Below are 16926 nucleotides of genomic sequence, written 5' to 3'. Positions count from 1 at the left end.
CCCACCTGGCTATTTTGCTACTAATAAATCAATTAATTCAATTCACATGGAGGAACTTCTGTGTAGTGCCATAACTTAATCGCTACTGGTCATCCTTGTATATGACTGTTTTATGCAATAGAAAAACTTAGTACCTAGGCTGAATTTGTATTCTCCACTGATATGCAGTCTGTCAAGAAAGTACAGTGTGGTTAGTATTTCTAATGTATGTAGGGATTTGACAAAAGCCTCAGCAGAGCACAGAGGAGAAACTTGGGATGTAAGCTATAAACACTTTGGCACATGGAATTGGATGATCTTTACTTCTCCCCAAATGCTATGGATACTGCTCATTGGGGGTCTCAGTTTACTTACCTCCCTCAGGAGCCTCTGTTACCACTCCATTTGTTAATTTTTGAAGTGAGAAATAGAAGCTTCTAAAATGAGGGTAAATTTGTCATTGGGATCTCTAAGGAGCTTCTTTCCCCACCCCTCCACCCCCCACCCCCTGTAGAAATATCTGCTCCTTTGGGGCCCATTAAGCTATGTGATCTTGCACTTATATCCAAAGATGTCCCTTTCTTATCTTCCATTCTTTCTAGTGGAAAGAGATTGTCTGGCTCTCTTTATTCCCCTTTCCTAGTCAGTATCAAGAGGAAACAGAAAACAAATCACTGGAACAAAACACATTTTACTGTCCAGCCTTTTTTTCATAAGCACAAGTATGTATTTTTGCAGTTGGCCCTATGTCAATGGTGCATACTTCTGCCAAACATGCTTTTTCTGTTATCACCATTGTTTTCCTTGTCTTCTCCCACTTAAGGTGACTGAATATTACTTTGCCCCATAAAAGGTTAGTGAGATTCTCACTAAACTCACTTGTTCTCACCAAAAGTGAAGAATCTGCTCTTCTATACTGATATACTTTAAGTTCTGGAACCAAAAATGAGTGCAATGTTGCTGAAACGTGTGGAAAGATACGATGGATACAGCAACTGTAGAGTATTTGAACTCTTGGCCACAGCTACAGATGTTCACAGTCAGAACATCTTTCACCAATCCCTGAAAAACTTGAACAAATACCTGAGAAACCCCCTTGTTTCTGGGGTTTTTTTTTACCACTTACTCTGACTAAAGACCAATCAATCTGAAGGTGTACAAGCAAAACAGTATTTTCAGGGCAGGGGAAGAAAGGGGAGTAAAGGATTAACCAGGTCAGAGATTTACCAAGACTTTCAGACCAAGGACTTGAATAGTCAATAGGAATTAGAATCAGCACTATCTTGAGTACTAAAAGCCTGATATTTATGTCCTTTCAGCTTTGTCTCTTGTACTGTTGCATTGACATTTGACAGGTTTCTAGTAAATAAATAATCAACAATAATTAGCATAATACTTTCCAACCTGAGAAGACATGGGAAGACCTGTCAAAAAATAAGGAGTATTTTCAACTCATGCCCTATGTAGGCAGTCCAAAAGAATACAGAACAATTCCTATGGGCTTCTATACCTAGCATGTAGGGTTCCTTCTAAAGACAAATCCTCTCTGGCTCTCAGTTTATTTCTGCAGGCCTGAGCTTGTTCTGCCATGCTGCCCAGTGCATTACTTAATATTTGTGTTTGTGGCAGCTCTTTGGTCTCTTTATGCTATTTTTCACTCCAGTATTTAGTGAGTACATAACTTCTGTGAACAGTTTCTTTGAATAACAGGCTAAAATTTCTAGGCTTTCTATCAGGCTAAATGTTTTTCCATGTGTATTTTCGTCTAATTATTTGTTTTCAATAATCACTGACCCTAGAGATGGCCCTAACATGATTTTTTTTCTGCCAGTATTAGTCTCTTCCAGCAGCTAACTAAACGCCTCGGTGTCTTCTCTGTGACTCCTGCCCATCCTTGCCATGTTACAATGCTTGCCATCTTCCTGGCAGGCCACTTTTCTCTTCTACATCCCCTTTGAGATTTGTCACTTTATTTGCTTCAGCTTTGCAGGATTCTATCAATACTTCTCTTTCTAACCACTTGTAATCTGTTGCCCTGCAGATTTTCCCCTCCCTGAGGCTAAATGCCTTTATATCCAAATTCTTCTCCCACCTTGGTGAATTGGTACTTTCCACTAAATAGTTGGTGCTTTCTCAAGAGTACTGTATGAATAACTTGCTTTCATAAAGAAAGGAAGGAAGTCCTGTAATCGTGTAGGAGTTTTATTACAAAACTTGCAGATGCTGCAAAGAGTTGATGCCTTTTCATTGCTGGTCATATTCTGAAGTAATATAAAAGTAAATAGACCTAAAGCAGATAGTAACTCGACCAGGAGCCCTTCTAATTCCAAATGTTAGAAAGGCATGTGATCTGCTATTTGCATGTGAATGTTTTTAGCAGCATTCTTTTAAGGAAGGAAGAAAATGAAATCAGATCTTAGATTTTGTGACATTACCATAGCTTTTTATTTTACATGATGCAACTTGTAGCTTTATGCATGCTAGTTCTCCAAAGTAAAATAAGTTGATTGCTTTTCACTAGTAGCTATGTTCTATTTAGTATAATTTTTGACAGTGTTAAGAACTTAAGGGAAATCTTTCTTTAACTTACAAAACTAGATGAAAATTAAGTTTAAAAGCATCAAAGATTGGCTCGGAAGCAAACGGAAGAAAGGTGTTTGAAGGCAGGAAATTAGATTACAGTGGAAAACAAGAAATACTGTTAAAAAATTCTAAGAGATTTGAAAGGCAGCTGAATATATGTGTCAAATCAAGAAAGAAAACATGTAAAAGGATTAATCTATTATACTAGAAACAGAGTGATCAGATACTACTTTTTACTTGCAAAAATGACATAAAAAGTGAAAGGTAGGAATAAGTGACAGAGAGTATGTATACTTCTCTGTTGGCCATTTCTGTTTATTTCAGATGCAAGCTCTTCTGCTTTATCTCTTCCACATGTTCAGGTTTTTTCCTTTCATTTAACAGGGAACTTCACAAACGTTATTAGGTTGCCTTGAATCATAATCTCCCTTTGCCAGCCTTTGCTACAAGCCATTACATGGATTCTGTACATTGAGCTCTTTCATTATGCTTTTCACAACTGTATCTCAGCAGTGTCTCAGCAATGTAATTTGTATCTATCATCTATGGTGCCCCCTCAGCCTCTTCCTAGCAGCAGAAGAGCATACATCGGCATGTTTTGGAATATTTCTATAACTACATAAAAATTTACCCTGTCTATACTTCTATAACTATATAAAGATTTACGTTTGTTTACATCAGATGTAACAAAGGCAGGAAATGCACTTTGTATTTTGAGCAGAAATTGGTAAGATTTGCACAGAATTCCGCAGTCCCGAGAAAGCTTGATCCCTGGTACAGATGAATTTTTTTTCTTTATTTCAAAAGCTTTGCTAATCCAGTGGAGTGTATTTAATGACCACTGTTTTCATCTCATAGGTTTAGCTGAGTGTACACCTCTCTATCCTGTAATTTGGAAACTTCCTATTACACCAATTTTACACAGGAGGAACTGAACAACAAAAGGCTGAAACTTGGCTGCCGTCACACAAAAAGACTAAGAAGGAAAACAAAATTGAACCCAGTTTTCCCAAGAAACCCTGGGGTGCTCCCTGAGACATTCTTCTTCTAGCATAACTGCTTCTAGTATTTGCAGATTTGTTATGTACCTCTGGTACCTCTGGTTGTAAATAGCATCTTTGTTAATACGTAAAAATAAGTGCAATCTTGAAAAATACTTCTGTTGACACAAATTTACAATACATGTTAAGATGACAGCATCTTTGATTCCAAAGACATGCTTGCTACTACTAATAGCACTCCAAAGTAAGAAGTATATTTACTAATATAACGTATGTTATATAAATTACTTTATGTGGAAAATTAGCGTAGTAATTTACGTACTTCCATGTCAATTTTTGTTTCATCTAAATACTCCATCTTTTTCCTTATTTTTATTTCATGGAAGAAAATTCTGTCTCAGGATGGAAGGAGAGACAGTGAAAGATAAGTGGCTTGAGGGTTAAAAGAGAAGTACTGAATGTTACTAGTCTTTGGAGATTATACAGTCTGTCATGGAAAGCCAAGGAAGAAGTGGACAGTTTGTGAATACAGCCATCCACGGTGACTAGAAGAACAGAAGCCAATAATAACATGAGAAAAGGGCAGAACTAGAAGGAGAGGGAGCACTTAGTTAAATAAGTCACTTGGAAGTATTAGATCAGTATTGAAGGCAAAATAGAAGCAAATCTGAGTACTCACAGAAGATATTCTGATGTAGGATGAAACTAAGTGCTTGAGTCAGGTAGACTTTCCAGAGTCAAGCGTTACTAAGTACTGAGGATTGAATGATTGGTATCAACAGGTGTTCTTTATTTGCTTATAATGAAACATCAATATACTTTTTAGATGTAGATGATCTGCTGAGGATATATAAACTGCATTATTAGATAATATCAACACAAACTTCCCTCAAGTGTTGGAAAAGTAGTTAAATACTTCCTGAGGTGGACTACTAGCTCCCTCTAAGAGAACTGAAAACAGTTACTTTTGTTCACTTCATGCTTTCCACAGAATTTGAATATGATCTACTTCCATTTATTTGCCCTTCTATCAGTGTTAATAAGGAAAAGACAGAATTTATTTTAATATACCATGAAATATAAGATAATAAAAATATGTAAAGTCTGTAATTTCTTTTAAAGTATAGAACAGGACTTGGTCTGAATTTGATTGTGTTCCCTTACACTAAAAGAGCCCCATGTTTGTGGAAATCAAAGTAAATATATTTATTTATATTAAGCAATAACAACAACATTATTTTCAATCCTGCTGGTTGTTCAAATACACTCACTGCCTAAACAGCAGACAGAATCAGGTAACAAATGGGCATTCTCCACCCTCTTTGCTGATCTGTTTTTTCAAGGACACACCCAAGCTTTTACCCAAAAGTGAGGAAAAAAGAAATGTAATTTATAATCCAGGGTGTCCAAAATAAACCAGTCAGGGTCAGTAATAGCAGCTGTATGTCTCTTTAATCATAACTATTTTCCTTCCTAGCTCTCAGCATGGAAACTCGACTGCCAGTAGAACTGATTTTAATGACAAATGATTGAGAGAAGTTCACAAGATACATGAACATCAACACAAATTACCAAGAGGGGATGAAGTATACCCATTCCCTGTTAAACTGTGTCTGAGTTCTGCATTAAAACATAAGGTGAAATTATTTAATACTCTTGACCTACCTATCATATTTAATTAACAAATCCAAACTTTCCTTTGTGTGGAGTTAGTTTGTGTTTGCTGCATGGCTTGAAAGCTTTTATTCTTGAGGCTCTGTACTAATAAAGAATATTGTAACCAATTTTAAATATTGAACAATTATAAGTCAAGTTCAGATGCCCAGTACTGTCTACATGAGACAAATTAATTTCTTCTAATATTCCTGTCAGCTTTGCTTCTTTGCAAGTGTTACGTATCTTTGGGCAGCCTTTATATGAAAGGTGTCTAATTCTGCTGTTTGACTTTATTCTTGCTGCTTACATAAACACATTTCTGCAAACAAATACTTTTCTCCTCTGATCAGACAGTCCTGTAAGATTCAGAAATTTCTGATTTTGGCTGTGATATGAGATGCATTTAGAGAATATCACACTGGAGAGAGCTCTTATTTCATACTGTAATCACAACTAGTATCTGCAAAGATTTACAAGAAGACAAAACAATCATCCTGCCCTCAGTCCAAAAAAATTGCTTCCTGAGAATACAGTGATGTAAGAAATCCCCCAGTCTGGATATGACTTAAGTATCACATGCTAGTTCTGGGCCAGCCAAGTATCTTTACTGTGGTTAGTGGTCTGCAAGACAGTGCAAGACTTCCATTTGATTCCCTGCTTTTGCATACTTGCCCAAAGAGACAGCTATGTTCATGCCTATATAACATCTTACATCCAAGAATCTCTGAAGATCCTCAGCAGGAAAATGCTGAATGGTTGCTGTTCTTAGGATGATTTTACAAAGAAGGTGGCTGTGCAAGAAATACAAAGAAATGTGAAATAAATTTTTCAGACTTGAGGATATGTCATTATGGGAGATCCTGTTTTTACTGAAGTGTTTCTACTAACGTTAGGTGAATGTGCAGTTCTATGTGAAGCCAACCAGAACTCAGCATCCCCCAAAACTGTTATCCTGGATAGGTCTTAGAAAGTAGTGTTCAGAGAAGAATGCACAAGTCTTCACTGGTTTGTCAATGCAACTCCACTCTGCTCTATTGGTGAGGCTGTAGTTAAACCTGAACAGGTAAGCTTTTCAGGATACAACCTAATTCTGCACAGAGGTACCAGGCTATCTACAATGGGTTTCAAGAGTCATGTAAAAGCCTTTATTAGCTTGGTTTCTGTCCTACTTCATAACATGTTTACTGTTTTTGTAACTGAGCTGGCAATCTCTGGCTCAGCACAGTCACAACTACTTGGCTCAGCTGGGTCTTGAAACATATGGCATGGCTTATTGAAACAGAGGAATTTTGCCAATTATAAGGTTGGTCATCATTTTAGTAACAACTTTGGTGACAGAGTAAAGCATAGTTTATATGGTTTTGATAAACTGAAAGTGGGTAAGAAGGGATTGTATAAAAGTAACTGGTAAAGAACAAGACAGAATAAGGTAAAAGTTAAAAATTATGGATCACAGTAATACACATGGGGAGATCAAGTTAGAATGGAACGCAAACCAGCTAGATCAATATGATATTGAAAGGAAAATGCCATTATGAGCTGTATTACCAAGAACACCATGTATCAAATACAGGAGGTAATTATTCTATGGTCTATGGAACATGTGAAGCTTCAGCTAAAGAACTATTTGCATATCAGTCCAGTGAACTTGCTGACATTTATAGAAGTTAAGGAGTACTCAGGGAAAAGCAACAAGAGTGCTAATAATTTTCAGAAATACAACCTATGAGGGATGTTTGAAGGAAAAGACATTGTTTGGTCTATGGGGGAGGTAGGAGTCTGAAAAGAATGTAAGAAAGGCCTTCCAGCATTCAAGTCCGCTATGAAGTTTCTCTAGGATAGGAATCAGTTTATTTATAGGCAAAAATATTTTGTTTACCTATCAGGAAAATCCAACATTAAAGGGGTGAAGTACTGCAGTAGGCCACATATGGGGGATATAGTGGGATGTTTTAGAAAATTCTGGACCAACATGTCTTAGAGATGTTCTACACGTACTAATCTTGTCTCAAAACAGTTAGAAATCCTGAGATTTCATCCAGTCCAAAACTCTGCAATTCTATAATTTCAAGGTGACATACACACTACAGAGATCCAGTTTAAAATGAAGTAACAGATTTCTGTTTGTCGCTGCTTTATAGTGATGGATTTCTTTTTCCTGGTGCTGGTGATTAGATTTAGAACCTAAATTATTGGCCCAGCCTTTAAAATAAAACCATAAAGTGCTTTGAAGTCTGGAGGTGAGTAAAATTGTTTTGAATAAGGCAAACAGAGACTGAAGTATTATGAGAGCTCGAAGTAGCTCATTATGTATTTGTTTTGATGCCTCTCTGTTAAAAAATGAGGTATTCTGTACTAGTTGCACTCCTATGAATAGCATTTTCCTCTGGAGTCTGGAAAAATGTATCCACTGGTATGCTTCTACAACAGATTTCCTGAATAAATGCCTCCTAAAACGATACGTAGAGGACCGGATGTCTGTGTCTTTCCTCTGCATAAATGTGGCACTGCAATTAAAGATCATCCTTCCTTTCATATATAGGACTTATTTTAGCTCCCATTTTTAAGTAATGATTTCAATTCTAGCAGCATCTCTTACAAAGCACTAAGCAGTGCCTTTGTATGTGTATGTGTGTGTTTGGTCTGTAAAGAAATAAGAATACAAAGAAGCTGAAGAAGTTACAAGGAAGTACTTTTTGTCTTTTAGGAGAAATATGTGGAATGAGTTAGAAGAATGCAGCTTCCTTTTTAAAAATGTGGCCTGGACTGTATTTCAACCATTCTTTAAACTTTAATGGGGGGGGGGGGGGGGGGGGGGGGGGGCGGGCGTTGTGCGTGCGTGTGGGAGTGGGGGGTGTGTGTGGGGGGGGTGTGCACACACACAGGAGAGAATTGAAACCTTAACCTATCCTGTCCTAGTGAAGACTGAAACAGGAAATGGCAGTAATGTTATGGGAGGCACTGACAATAAAGCTTGGATTCATGTACTTTCCACACCAACAACACCCACAAGACTGTAGCTGCTAGGCATATGTATCTGAAGATTCTGCTAATTCTGTTGATTATGCAGTTATAGACTATGGAATGGTAAAGGGGATATTTTAAGTTCAAATATTTTATATGCTATATATAAACTGAAGATGCCAAATAACTGCTGCTGAGATCTTAATTTTGTAACAGTTGTTATTGTTCTTATCTCACAGCCTGTGGCATTTCTTCTTTAGTAGTGATGTATTTAGTTTGCTACCAGAGCAATATCCATTATTTGGTACTAACAGGTCAGGCAAAAGAAACTTGACCTCATCAGTGATTTGTAGAACAATGTTGCCACCTTGGACTGGGACAGATTTTAGAGTTGTTTTTCAGAGCAAGATGCAGGGGTGAGTGTGGGGTGTTAGATTCTGTGGGGGGGTTTTGCACTAACTATCATAATTGTTTTGATGCTTCTGAGTGCTAGAACATTAAAATTATGGTGTCTAGGTCACAAAGGCAATCAGTGTTACCAACATTTTTTACTTATGTGTATCAAACGTAAGTAAGTCTTTTGCTTGTACACGGTGTATTCGTTGGCAGAAGTCATGTGGCAGAGGATACATGCATATGGAAGTTTTTAGATGCATCAAGAAATCAGAAATAGAGGGTCAAATTAAAATGCTCACCATACACAGCATAATTTTATAAAGAGACTCTCAGCTGCTACAGACTCAATGTCATAATCTAAGAATAGTGTGTCCTTCTGGGAGAGTATTTCACAAAGAAGAACTTCTTGCAGTTCTTCAAATGGTAACTTCTTTTGTCTCTTCCTTAGAGCCATTGCCTTGTCCTCACATCTAACTCGGCTCTGAGAGATGTATTCCGTGACAGTACTGGTAGGGTGGATTAGAGAAAGTCTCTCTAAGCATACCTGTAAATTCCCTTTCACAGTAGAAAGTCACATTTTTTTATCCTTAAAATCAAATATAATAAAAGACTCTCCCGCCCTGCATAATGCAAAGTCACAAACTAGAAGATACCAATGCTGACAGATCCACATCTGAATTTTGGATTGACTCTAAAAGATTTTGAGGTTTTTAAAAAAAGCACTTAGCCAGCAGTTCATTATTTCCCTTGTTCTCCTTGTCCATCTATACAGACATGGAATGAACTCCTTTTATTCATTGTGTGTATACACACACACACACACATGCATGCACGCACGCACACACACACACACACACACACACACAGAGGTGGGGTCAGTTTTGTATTTTTAACTCAGATAATACAACTAGGACATCCACAAACTTGGAGAGATTCGTCTAAGGTCCAATACCAGCCCTTTGGATATGAAATCAAACTAACTGAAAGTGGGACAGCCAAAGGACCAAAAGGAAATTCGGACTTTTATTTGGGTAGTACTGTCAATATGAAACAGTATTTGGCTTACAATCCAGTGATAGAAGTGTATGGATGAAAAAGTAAAAAAAGGAAAGCAGTCTGTGTAGACAACATTTTCATTTCCTACTTTCTCCAGGTTTTGCAGATTTTAAGGAGTGCCTATAGCAAAGTCTACACCTTCCTCTTGCAGTCGCACCTGGCCACAATATGCAGAATAAAAGTCTAGCAGATGTCCTCAACGAAGTATTTATACTAAAGAGCACGACAGTATCCGTCATTCCAACTAAATCTTTGGGTGTGAGGCTTAGAACTGAGCTCAAGTTCAAACAAGATGTATTAAGCATCTGCCATCAGAGTAGCTGAATCCTCTGCTTTGAGAGGTTGAAATCTAAAAGTTGGTCTTTGGAAAGAAGTTGAGGATCAAGCAGTCAATTTTTCTGCCTTCTTTTCTTTCTTGACATGAAGATCAAATTGTAGTTTAATATCTGAAACAATTATAAATGAAATTTTAAAATGCCACATTATTTAAAGCCTGCTTTACTTTTCTGTCCTGTATTCAGCTTAAGTTGCCACATCCATTTAAGCAACGTGGAAACAGCAGAAAAATTGTTCTGCTAGAAGTAGGGAAATCTTAGCAGTAATCTTTCAAATAACCAAATGTTGCTTTTAAGATACTGAGCCACTCATGACTGTTAGGTGTGAATGGGACATTCTATTTGTTAAAACTCATTTATAAAAGAAAGCTAAGTGCACAAATGTTTATTGTAAGATACCAGGATAAAATAAGTAAAAGCCCATCCACAATTAAAGTTCAAGACTATAACAGTTAAACTGGATAAGAAAAAAGAGACTTTCCCATCATGATTACAACCAGCTCTCTAAGGCAATCACTTTTGACTGCAGGAATATAAGGAAAACAAATGGTAAACCACTAAGAGAACTGGAAAACATTGAGATTCACTTGGGAAAAATACCCTCAAGTGTTATATGAGATAAGCTGAGACATATTCCAGAATGCATGTAGAACACTATGTGTGGTCTCTGACTAGCAATTACTAAGCTATAGAAAACAATTTTGATGGACAGAGATTGGAAGTGACAACAGAGAAAGAAGAAACTTCAATCTAGAGAGCTCTTAAATGTAAATGTGTGTATTCTTATTGTTGAAAGGTTGGCCATAGAACTAGCAAATAGATCCAAAACATGTATTTTAACTTTCTTTACTACTTTACGTTGCTGAAACTTACTGCACCTTATTTCTTCATCTCTAAAGTAGGTTGAACAGTTTTGTTTCTTTGCTCATGTTTAAAAACTTCTAATGTCCCTTACAAAAGCTGTTACAGAACTACAAAGTAACATCTGTATCTATTGCTTTTAATATATATTCTTTCAGCTGAGCTCATAAAGTACTGCAAGCACGTTTGTCTTTAAGAACATCTGCTAATGCCTTTGGGAAAGTTTAGGATAAATCAAACTGTGTGATAGCAACCTCTAAAAGAATGTTAGGAAAGATTGGGTAGAGAGGATATGGTCCAAAAAGAAAAAAGATGGATATGCTTGTTACAACCTTTTTTCATCTCCAGAAAACACCATTATGACTGGGAGGATCTAGCAATACTTAAGTGCTGGACAGACTTCAAATCACCTTCAGTATTTTAGTATGAGAGGCAAAGGAAACATAATTAGCTGCTCTTAAATTCACTTCCTGAATGACAAAAATGCTTTTTGACTCATAACACTAAAGTATCTGTGTTATTATTTGACATACATTCATGAACTTTATAACGAATTTTGTCAGTTGGTTAACAGGGGTTAGAAACTTACATATTCAGAAGTTAAGAAATGTTATCATTATGAGTGTCCACACAACATTAATTCAGCCCTTTCATGTGATGAGCACGTGGTGTCTGAAACTGTGTGATCATGTAAGGTTTTCTCCCTATAAGACATGTCTGTATCAAGTACACAGAATGGGTGATATTCTCTAAACAAAAATGAGTGTCTGTATAATGAACGAAGCTTCTTTCTTAAGACTCCTGCTTAATCTACTACTGAAGTTTTAAGGTGTGTGATGAATGAGACAGGAAAGTTAGACCAACAGTTAAAACAGATGAAGCAGTTAAATCCCATCCTGGGAAACCAGATTCTACCCGTCTCTGAGCCCCTGTGTAACCCTGGGCAACTCACTTTAAACAAAATGTTTACAGTTGGTCACTAGTTTTTCACTTCTTGGCTCAGATCCCTGTGGTCCACAGCGAAGTTTATATGAACTCCTTCAGAAGTAGTATCCTTGACACCCTGCCTACCTCAGGTCAAATTTCAAACTATTACTCTAAAACACCAGGAAATTATAGTTTGCCAGGGAAAGCATTAGACCCCTTTTTACAATGAATGTACAGATACTCTTTCCTAATTGGATTCTTGAAAATGGTTGTAGTTCTCCCAAAATGTCAGAATCCGACAGATTAACTAGCATAAAACTAAAATTAAAGCATTTAAAAGAGGGAAAAAAGAAAAAAAAAACAATGAAAAAAACTAAAAAAGAAACCTAACAGGAAGTAGGAGCCTACCTTTTGTGTAAGTCATGATATAAACCATCCTAACAATTGTAGAGTAATATGCAGCATAGGAACTTAATATGGATGTTCAGTATGCATATGGATGCTACAGCTGTATTTCTGAATAAAATGAATAACCAGATTAGGAATTCATAACTGTATTCATCTAAAATGTTGATCTTTTTTTTTTATGCTGAACTGGATTTTTTTCCCCTTTACTAGTTGTGGACCACAGAAAATAGGTTTTATATTCAGGACTGGGTATCATTTCTCTGTTGGAGATTCTTTATACTGGTAAACTGGTTTTTCATTTACATTCAATTATAATTACACTCTACAAGTGTTCTTTCTCACCTTGTCACCCATCAAAATATGGAGGATTTCAGTCTGATATATTGCTATAGCTCCTTACAGGCCACTGGTGCTTTATGTCCCACCTCTGCTCTGTTGGAAGGGCACATCCTCTGGACTGCACCTCCAGGTTTTCTAAGTGGGCAGAAGATCAAGGGAACCACAAATTCCTTCCATGAGAAGGAACACCGAGACAGCTGAGAAACACCACACTCTGGAGACATCACAATGTAGATGTTTTATACTTCCATTCCTCTCAAGCTGCAGTTCCTACTCAGACTCTATCTCAAACTCACAACATCTCAGTGCTCCAATCTGGAAAATTAACAAGAAATTGAAGAAATCTAACTTTGTTCATGCTAATTAATCTCAGAGCATTGAGTACTACTAATTCTTTATGGTGGTTATAGCTGGTTTTGAAGGGAAAACTACAGTGAGAAGGTATTTGCTGTACAGGACAGATATTCCTGTTGATGTGGCTGAAACCATTAGAGACACTGCTCTCTTCACTAACAAAAAGCAAGGAAACATTTAGGCTTTGCTCCTACTCTCTGAAACCTTACATACAATCTCCAAAATTTAAGATAATTACACACTTTGAGAAGTCATAAGACTGTCCTGTGTCACAGCTTGAGTCTGTATATTGTCTTTTGAGGTTTTCATTGAACTACAAGTAAAGATATCTTGCCATTTCCTGCAATATCTATAATGTGTGCTGACATCACAGTCACTGCAGCAATATAAAGAAACAAATGTCACTGTGCTGGTGGATGGTACAGTATTTTAATAAGGGCCCCATCTTCTTAAGATTATCTCAGAATATACCACATAGGTAGATTTGAAAGTAAGAACTCAATGCAAATTTAAAACACTATTGTGTATGTGACTGAAGGTTGAGTCTGAAAGATGCGAAGTTTCAGAAAAGTTTGGAGGTTATTTAGTCTGACGTCTAATGATAATGTACATTCAAATGTCACCAGTTAGCTATTTTCCTGATCCTCTGAGCAGGAATGTCTTATTCCACAATGTTTATCCTGTAATCCCATACTGTCAACCCAAGAATCAGAACTCCCAACAGCCAACTTGCCTCCAGCTATTTTACCTCCTCAGCAGCTTTCAAGAGACTATAATATACTGTCAATACAAAAGCCACTGGCTTATTGACAGGTGGAAGGAAAAAAAGTTTTTAAAAAGCTGAATTAAATACCAAGCAAGATAACAAAGGAATGCCTCCATAAGGCATTATTAGTTTTCATTGAAAATTACTTAAAATCTTTAAAAATAAAGTAAGTGGCAGCTATTAATGATTGTGTTACACTTACTGGGTTCTTTGATGTGTTAGAGCTTAAATAAAAATTTTTAGTTTGTGGTATACCTTATTATCACTGTAATCTACTGGTTTAGTGCATACAGGAATATGTCGTTCAAATGTGTAGCCCCAGTTCAAAAAAATCTCACTTTTGCAAAGTAGTAAGGAAACCTGGTTTTAAATTTAGTTGATTGGCTGTCTACCTAGTATAAGTCTTTTCTTTCATGAAGCTGTACCTGTTCATAGCCTTTGATTCGCTTCTGTGAAACTGCATAGTAAAGATTAGGCCTGTAATGGTTATGGCATATCTTTATTCTAGCAGGTGACCATGTCTTTTGCGAGCTAGGATTGCAGTACTTGTCTTTCAGTCTGCATCAAGCTATCTTGGATCCTCCCTCCTTCATGAGACACTGATGTGAACTTGTCAAGGCTTTAACCACTAGGGGGCTGTGCGAACACAATTTTTTGACAACTTCTTGGCCCTTCACTGGTTCAAAAGGGCAAATGCGTTTTTCTGTATGATAAAATGGGACTCTGAAGTAATTAACTAGGGTTTTCTTATCTCTCCCCTTTGACAGAAAACACATCAAATCAGGGCTTAAATAGTACTGTGATTTTTTTTAGAATGACCATAAATTACTTGAAATCTTTGCTGGTCATAGTACTTGTACCAAAAATAAAAGAAAAAAAAAAAGAAAAAAAAAAGAAAGAAAAATCCTAAAAAATGCAAAAACCTTTTGAATCATTGTCTGGGCCTGAAACATGCTCTCTACAGCTCAAGGTTTGAAACTAACCCCAATGAAGTCTGGGCACTGCAAGTCCTTTCCATAAGCTGATACTTATTATTCCTACTGAAGGTATCTGATGAATACCCAGAAAACTGAATAAAATTTCCACAGAAATGCAGAAAACATTGAGATATATCCAAGCAGGTTTTTGTGAAACCCTGGTTTTGATACTAGTATAGACCATTTACCCTTCCATCTTTTGACAGGCATGGGAAATGCACAATTAACAAAAGATGGCAAAAACTGGTAAAACATGTGGAAACTTGGTAAATCACAGGGACATGCTGTTCATTACATGAAGAGTTTGCTGTGGTTTTAGGCCATAGCAGAGGCAAGGAAAAATCAGTCCCAAGCAGCTACTGAATGCATACACTTGACCTGTCTCTTCTCAATTCTAAGTGCCTGCTGCGTCATCAAAGCATCCAGTCATGCCAAAACAGCGCAGGAGGCAAAACATCCTATCACTTGTATTTCATGTCACCTGAGAAGTTCTCCTAATGTTCACTTTTTAAAGATTCAGTCCTCACATTGTATTCATACAGGGCCTGGGGACAGGAGGCAATTCTGGTAGCACTAGTGGCCCTCAGCGTCTTCACTGGCAGGACACGACGGATGGTCGGATAAGCTCGGCAATCGGTTCTTGCAGATAAAGCACGATAGCCTTCTATCACCTTCCCTTTGTTATACAACCCATGCGACGCATTAGATACCTGCCACCCGCTCAGCGCCGTGCGCGGGAGACGTGTGGGAGAACGCTTCACATCGGCTGCGAACGGGGGTAAGGAAAAGGCTTCGCAGGGAAGGCGCCAAGAAGGGACCTGCGGCCCGCAGCCTTTCTCCCGCCGAGGGGCTGGCCGGGCAGCGAGGTCGCCGGCCCGAACGAGCGCTAACGGCAACGCCTCCCCGCCGCCGGGCAGCGCCCCGAGGCGGGCGGTGCGTGTGCGGCCGCGGGAGGGCGCGGAACGGCCCTCCCCGCCCCCCCGCGCGCGCTCCCGCAGGACGCGCGCGGCGGCCGTTGTGTGCCTGCGCGCCGAGGGCCGCAGCGCCTGCGTTTCCCCGGCGTCGCCGGGGCAGGGTTTCGCTCGGTTTGGCTCCGTGTCACACACAGATGTGACTCTTGTCTGTTCCCTGCAAACGTACAACCGTGACGGCTCACCTCCTCCCGCCTCCCTTCCCCCCCCCCAAAAAAAAAAAAAAAAAACAACAAAAAAACCACAACACCACCCTTTTACAAACATTTCTTCAGATCCCACATCGAGCAGCAGCCGCCGCAGCAGAGCCCGGGAGCTGATGGAGAAATGGGTGGGAAGCGGGAAACCGGCACCACAAGCGAAAACTTTTCATCTGCCTAACTTTTCGCTTCCCTTCTAACGCTCTTCCCTCTCCCCCTCCGGCTCCTTACCCCCTCCGCTGGGCTACGCTTAATTTTCCGCCGTGTCTCTCCCTTCTCTCAGCCCTCCCTCCACCTTTCTCCTTGCCGCCTTCTCGCTCGCTCGCTCGCTCCAGCGGCGCCTGGAGCTGATAGGGAAGAGGAGAAGCAGCGGGAGAGACTGCAGCCGCTGCGAGGAGGAACCGGGCAGAGGAGCGGGAAGGAGAGAGGGGGAAGAGGGAGGCAGAGAGGGGCGGTCAGCCCCGCGCCGCGCTACCGGCCGCCCTCACCACAAAGTTGGCGGCGGCCGCTGGGCGTTTTTGACAGCTGGGCGCGGACGGCCTCTGCCGCAGCCCCCGTCTGACACAGAAAGTTGGGGGGGAGGGGGGGGTAACGGGGTACGGACAGGGACGAGACAGAGGGGGGTTACGTTTTCGCCCACCCGGGCTACTCTTTCCCCTTCCCTCTGCCTCCCTCTCTGCCGCCCTTGCCCGAGAGCGTAAGGTTAGAAGGAAGCAACGCTGCCCCCTCAGACCCGCTCGCAGCCTCCCCCCGCCGCCTCCCCTTCCCCTTCCCCAGCCAAACAGCCCAACAACAACAAACCAACCTGTGGAGGCTCTGACCCGAACCTGGGTCCCTCCTCCCATCACTTCCAGCTCTCCGCTGAAAGCTCTTTTTCTTTCTGCTGCTCGGGCTGAACTTTGGGGGCTGAAGTTTTGGAAAAGTCAGAGAGGGCGGGGGAAGAGAGAGAGAGAGAGAGAGAGAGACTGTCGCTGCTGCTGCTGGGGGGGGGCGGCGGGAAGGAGTATTTTTGTTTTTTAGATCTCTATCTTTTCGTTCAAATCACGGGGGGAAGGGGTGGGGGGGAGGTGGGGGGCGGACGGAGAGAGGGGGCGAAAGAGAGAGGCGCTGAGAGCCCAGAGGCAAAAGGAAGGGTGCAGGCACTGCCGCTGAG

At 39.7% G+C, this 16926-nt stretch overlaps 1 long non-coding RNA gene across 1 annotated transcript in view; it reads right to left on the bottom strand.

Annotated features, from left to right (window-relative positions):
* LOC129734753 (uncharacterized) overlaps positions 1-16696 on the bottom strand; it is a 35157-nt gene extending 18461 nt beyond the window's left edge. Inside the window, exon 1 of the long non-coding RNA XR_008730331.1 lies at positions 16579-16696. This is a non-coding gene — a long non-coding RNA (uncharacterized LOC129734753). The remainder of the gene's footprint in view (positions 1-16578) is intronic.
* Positions 16697-16926: the final 230 nt, after the last annotated feature.

The sequence above is a fragment of the Falco cherrug genome, chromosome Z (genome assembly GCF_023634085.1).
Source record: "Falco cherrug isolate bFalChe1 chromosome Z, bFalChe1.pri, whole genome shotgun sequence".
In the NCBI taxonomy this organism is placed as follows: domain Eukaryota; kingdom Metazoa; phylum Chordata; class Aves; order Falconiformes; family Falconidae; genus Falco; species Falco cherrug.
This window is presented reverse-complemented; position numbering and strand designations above follow the sequence as displayed.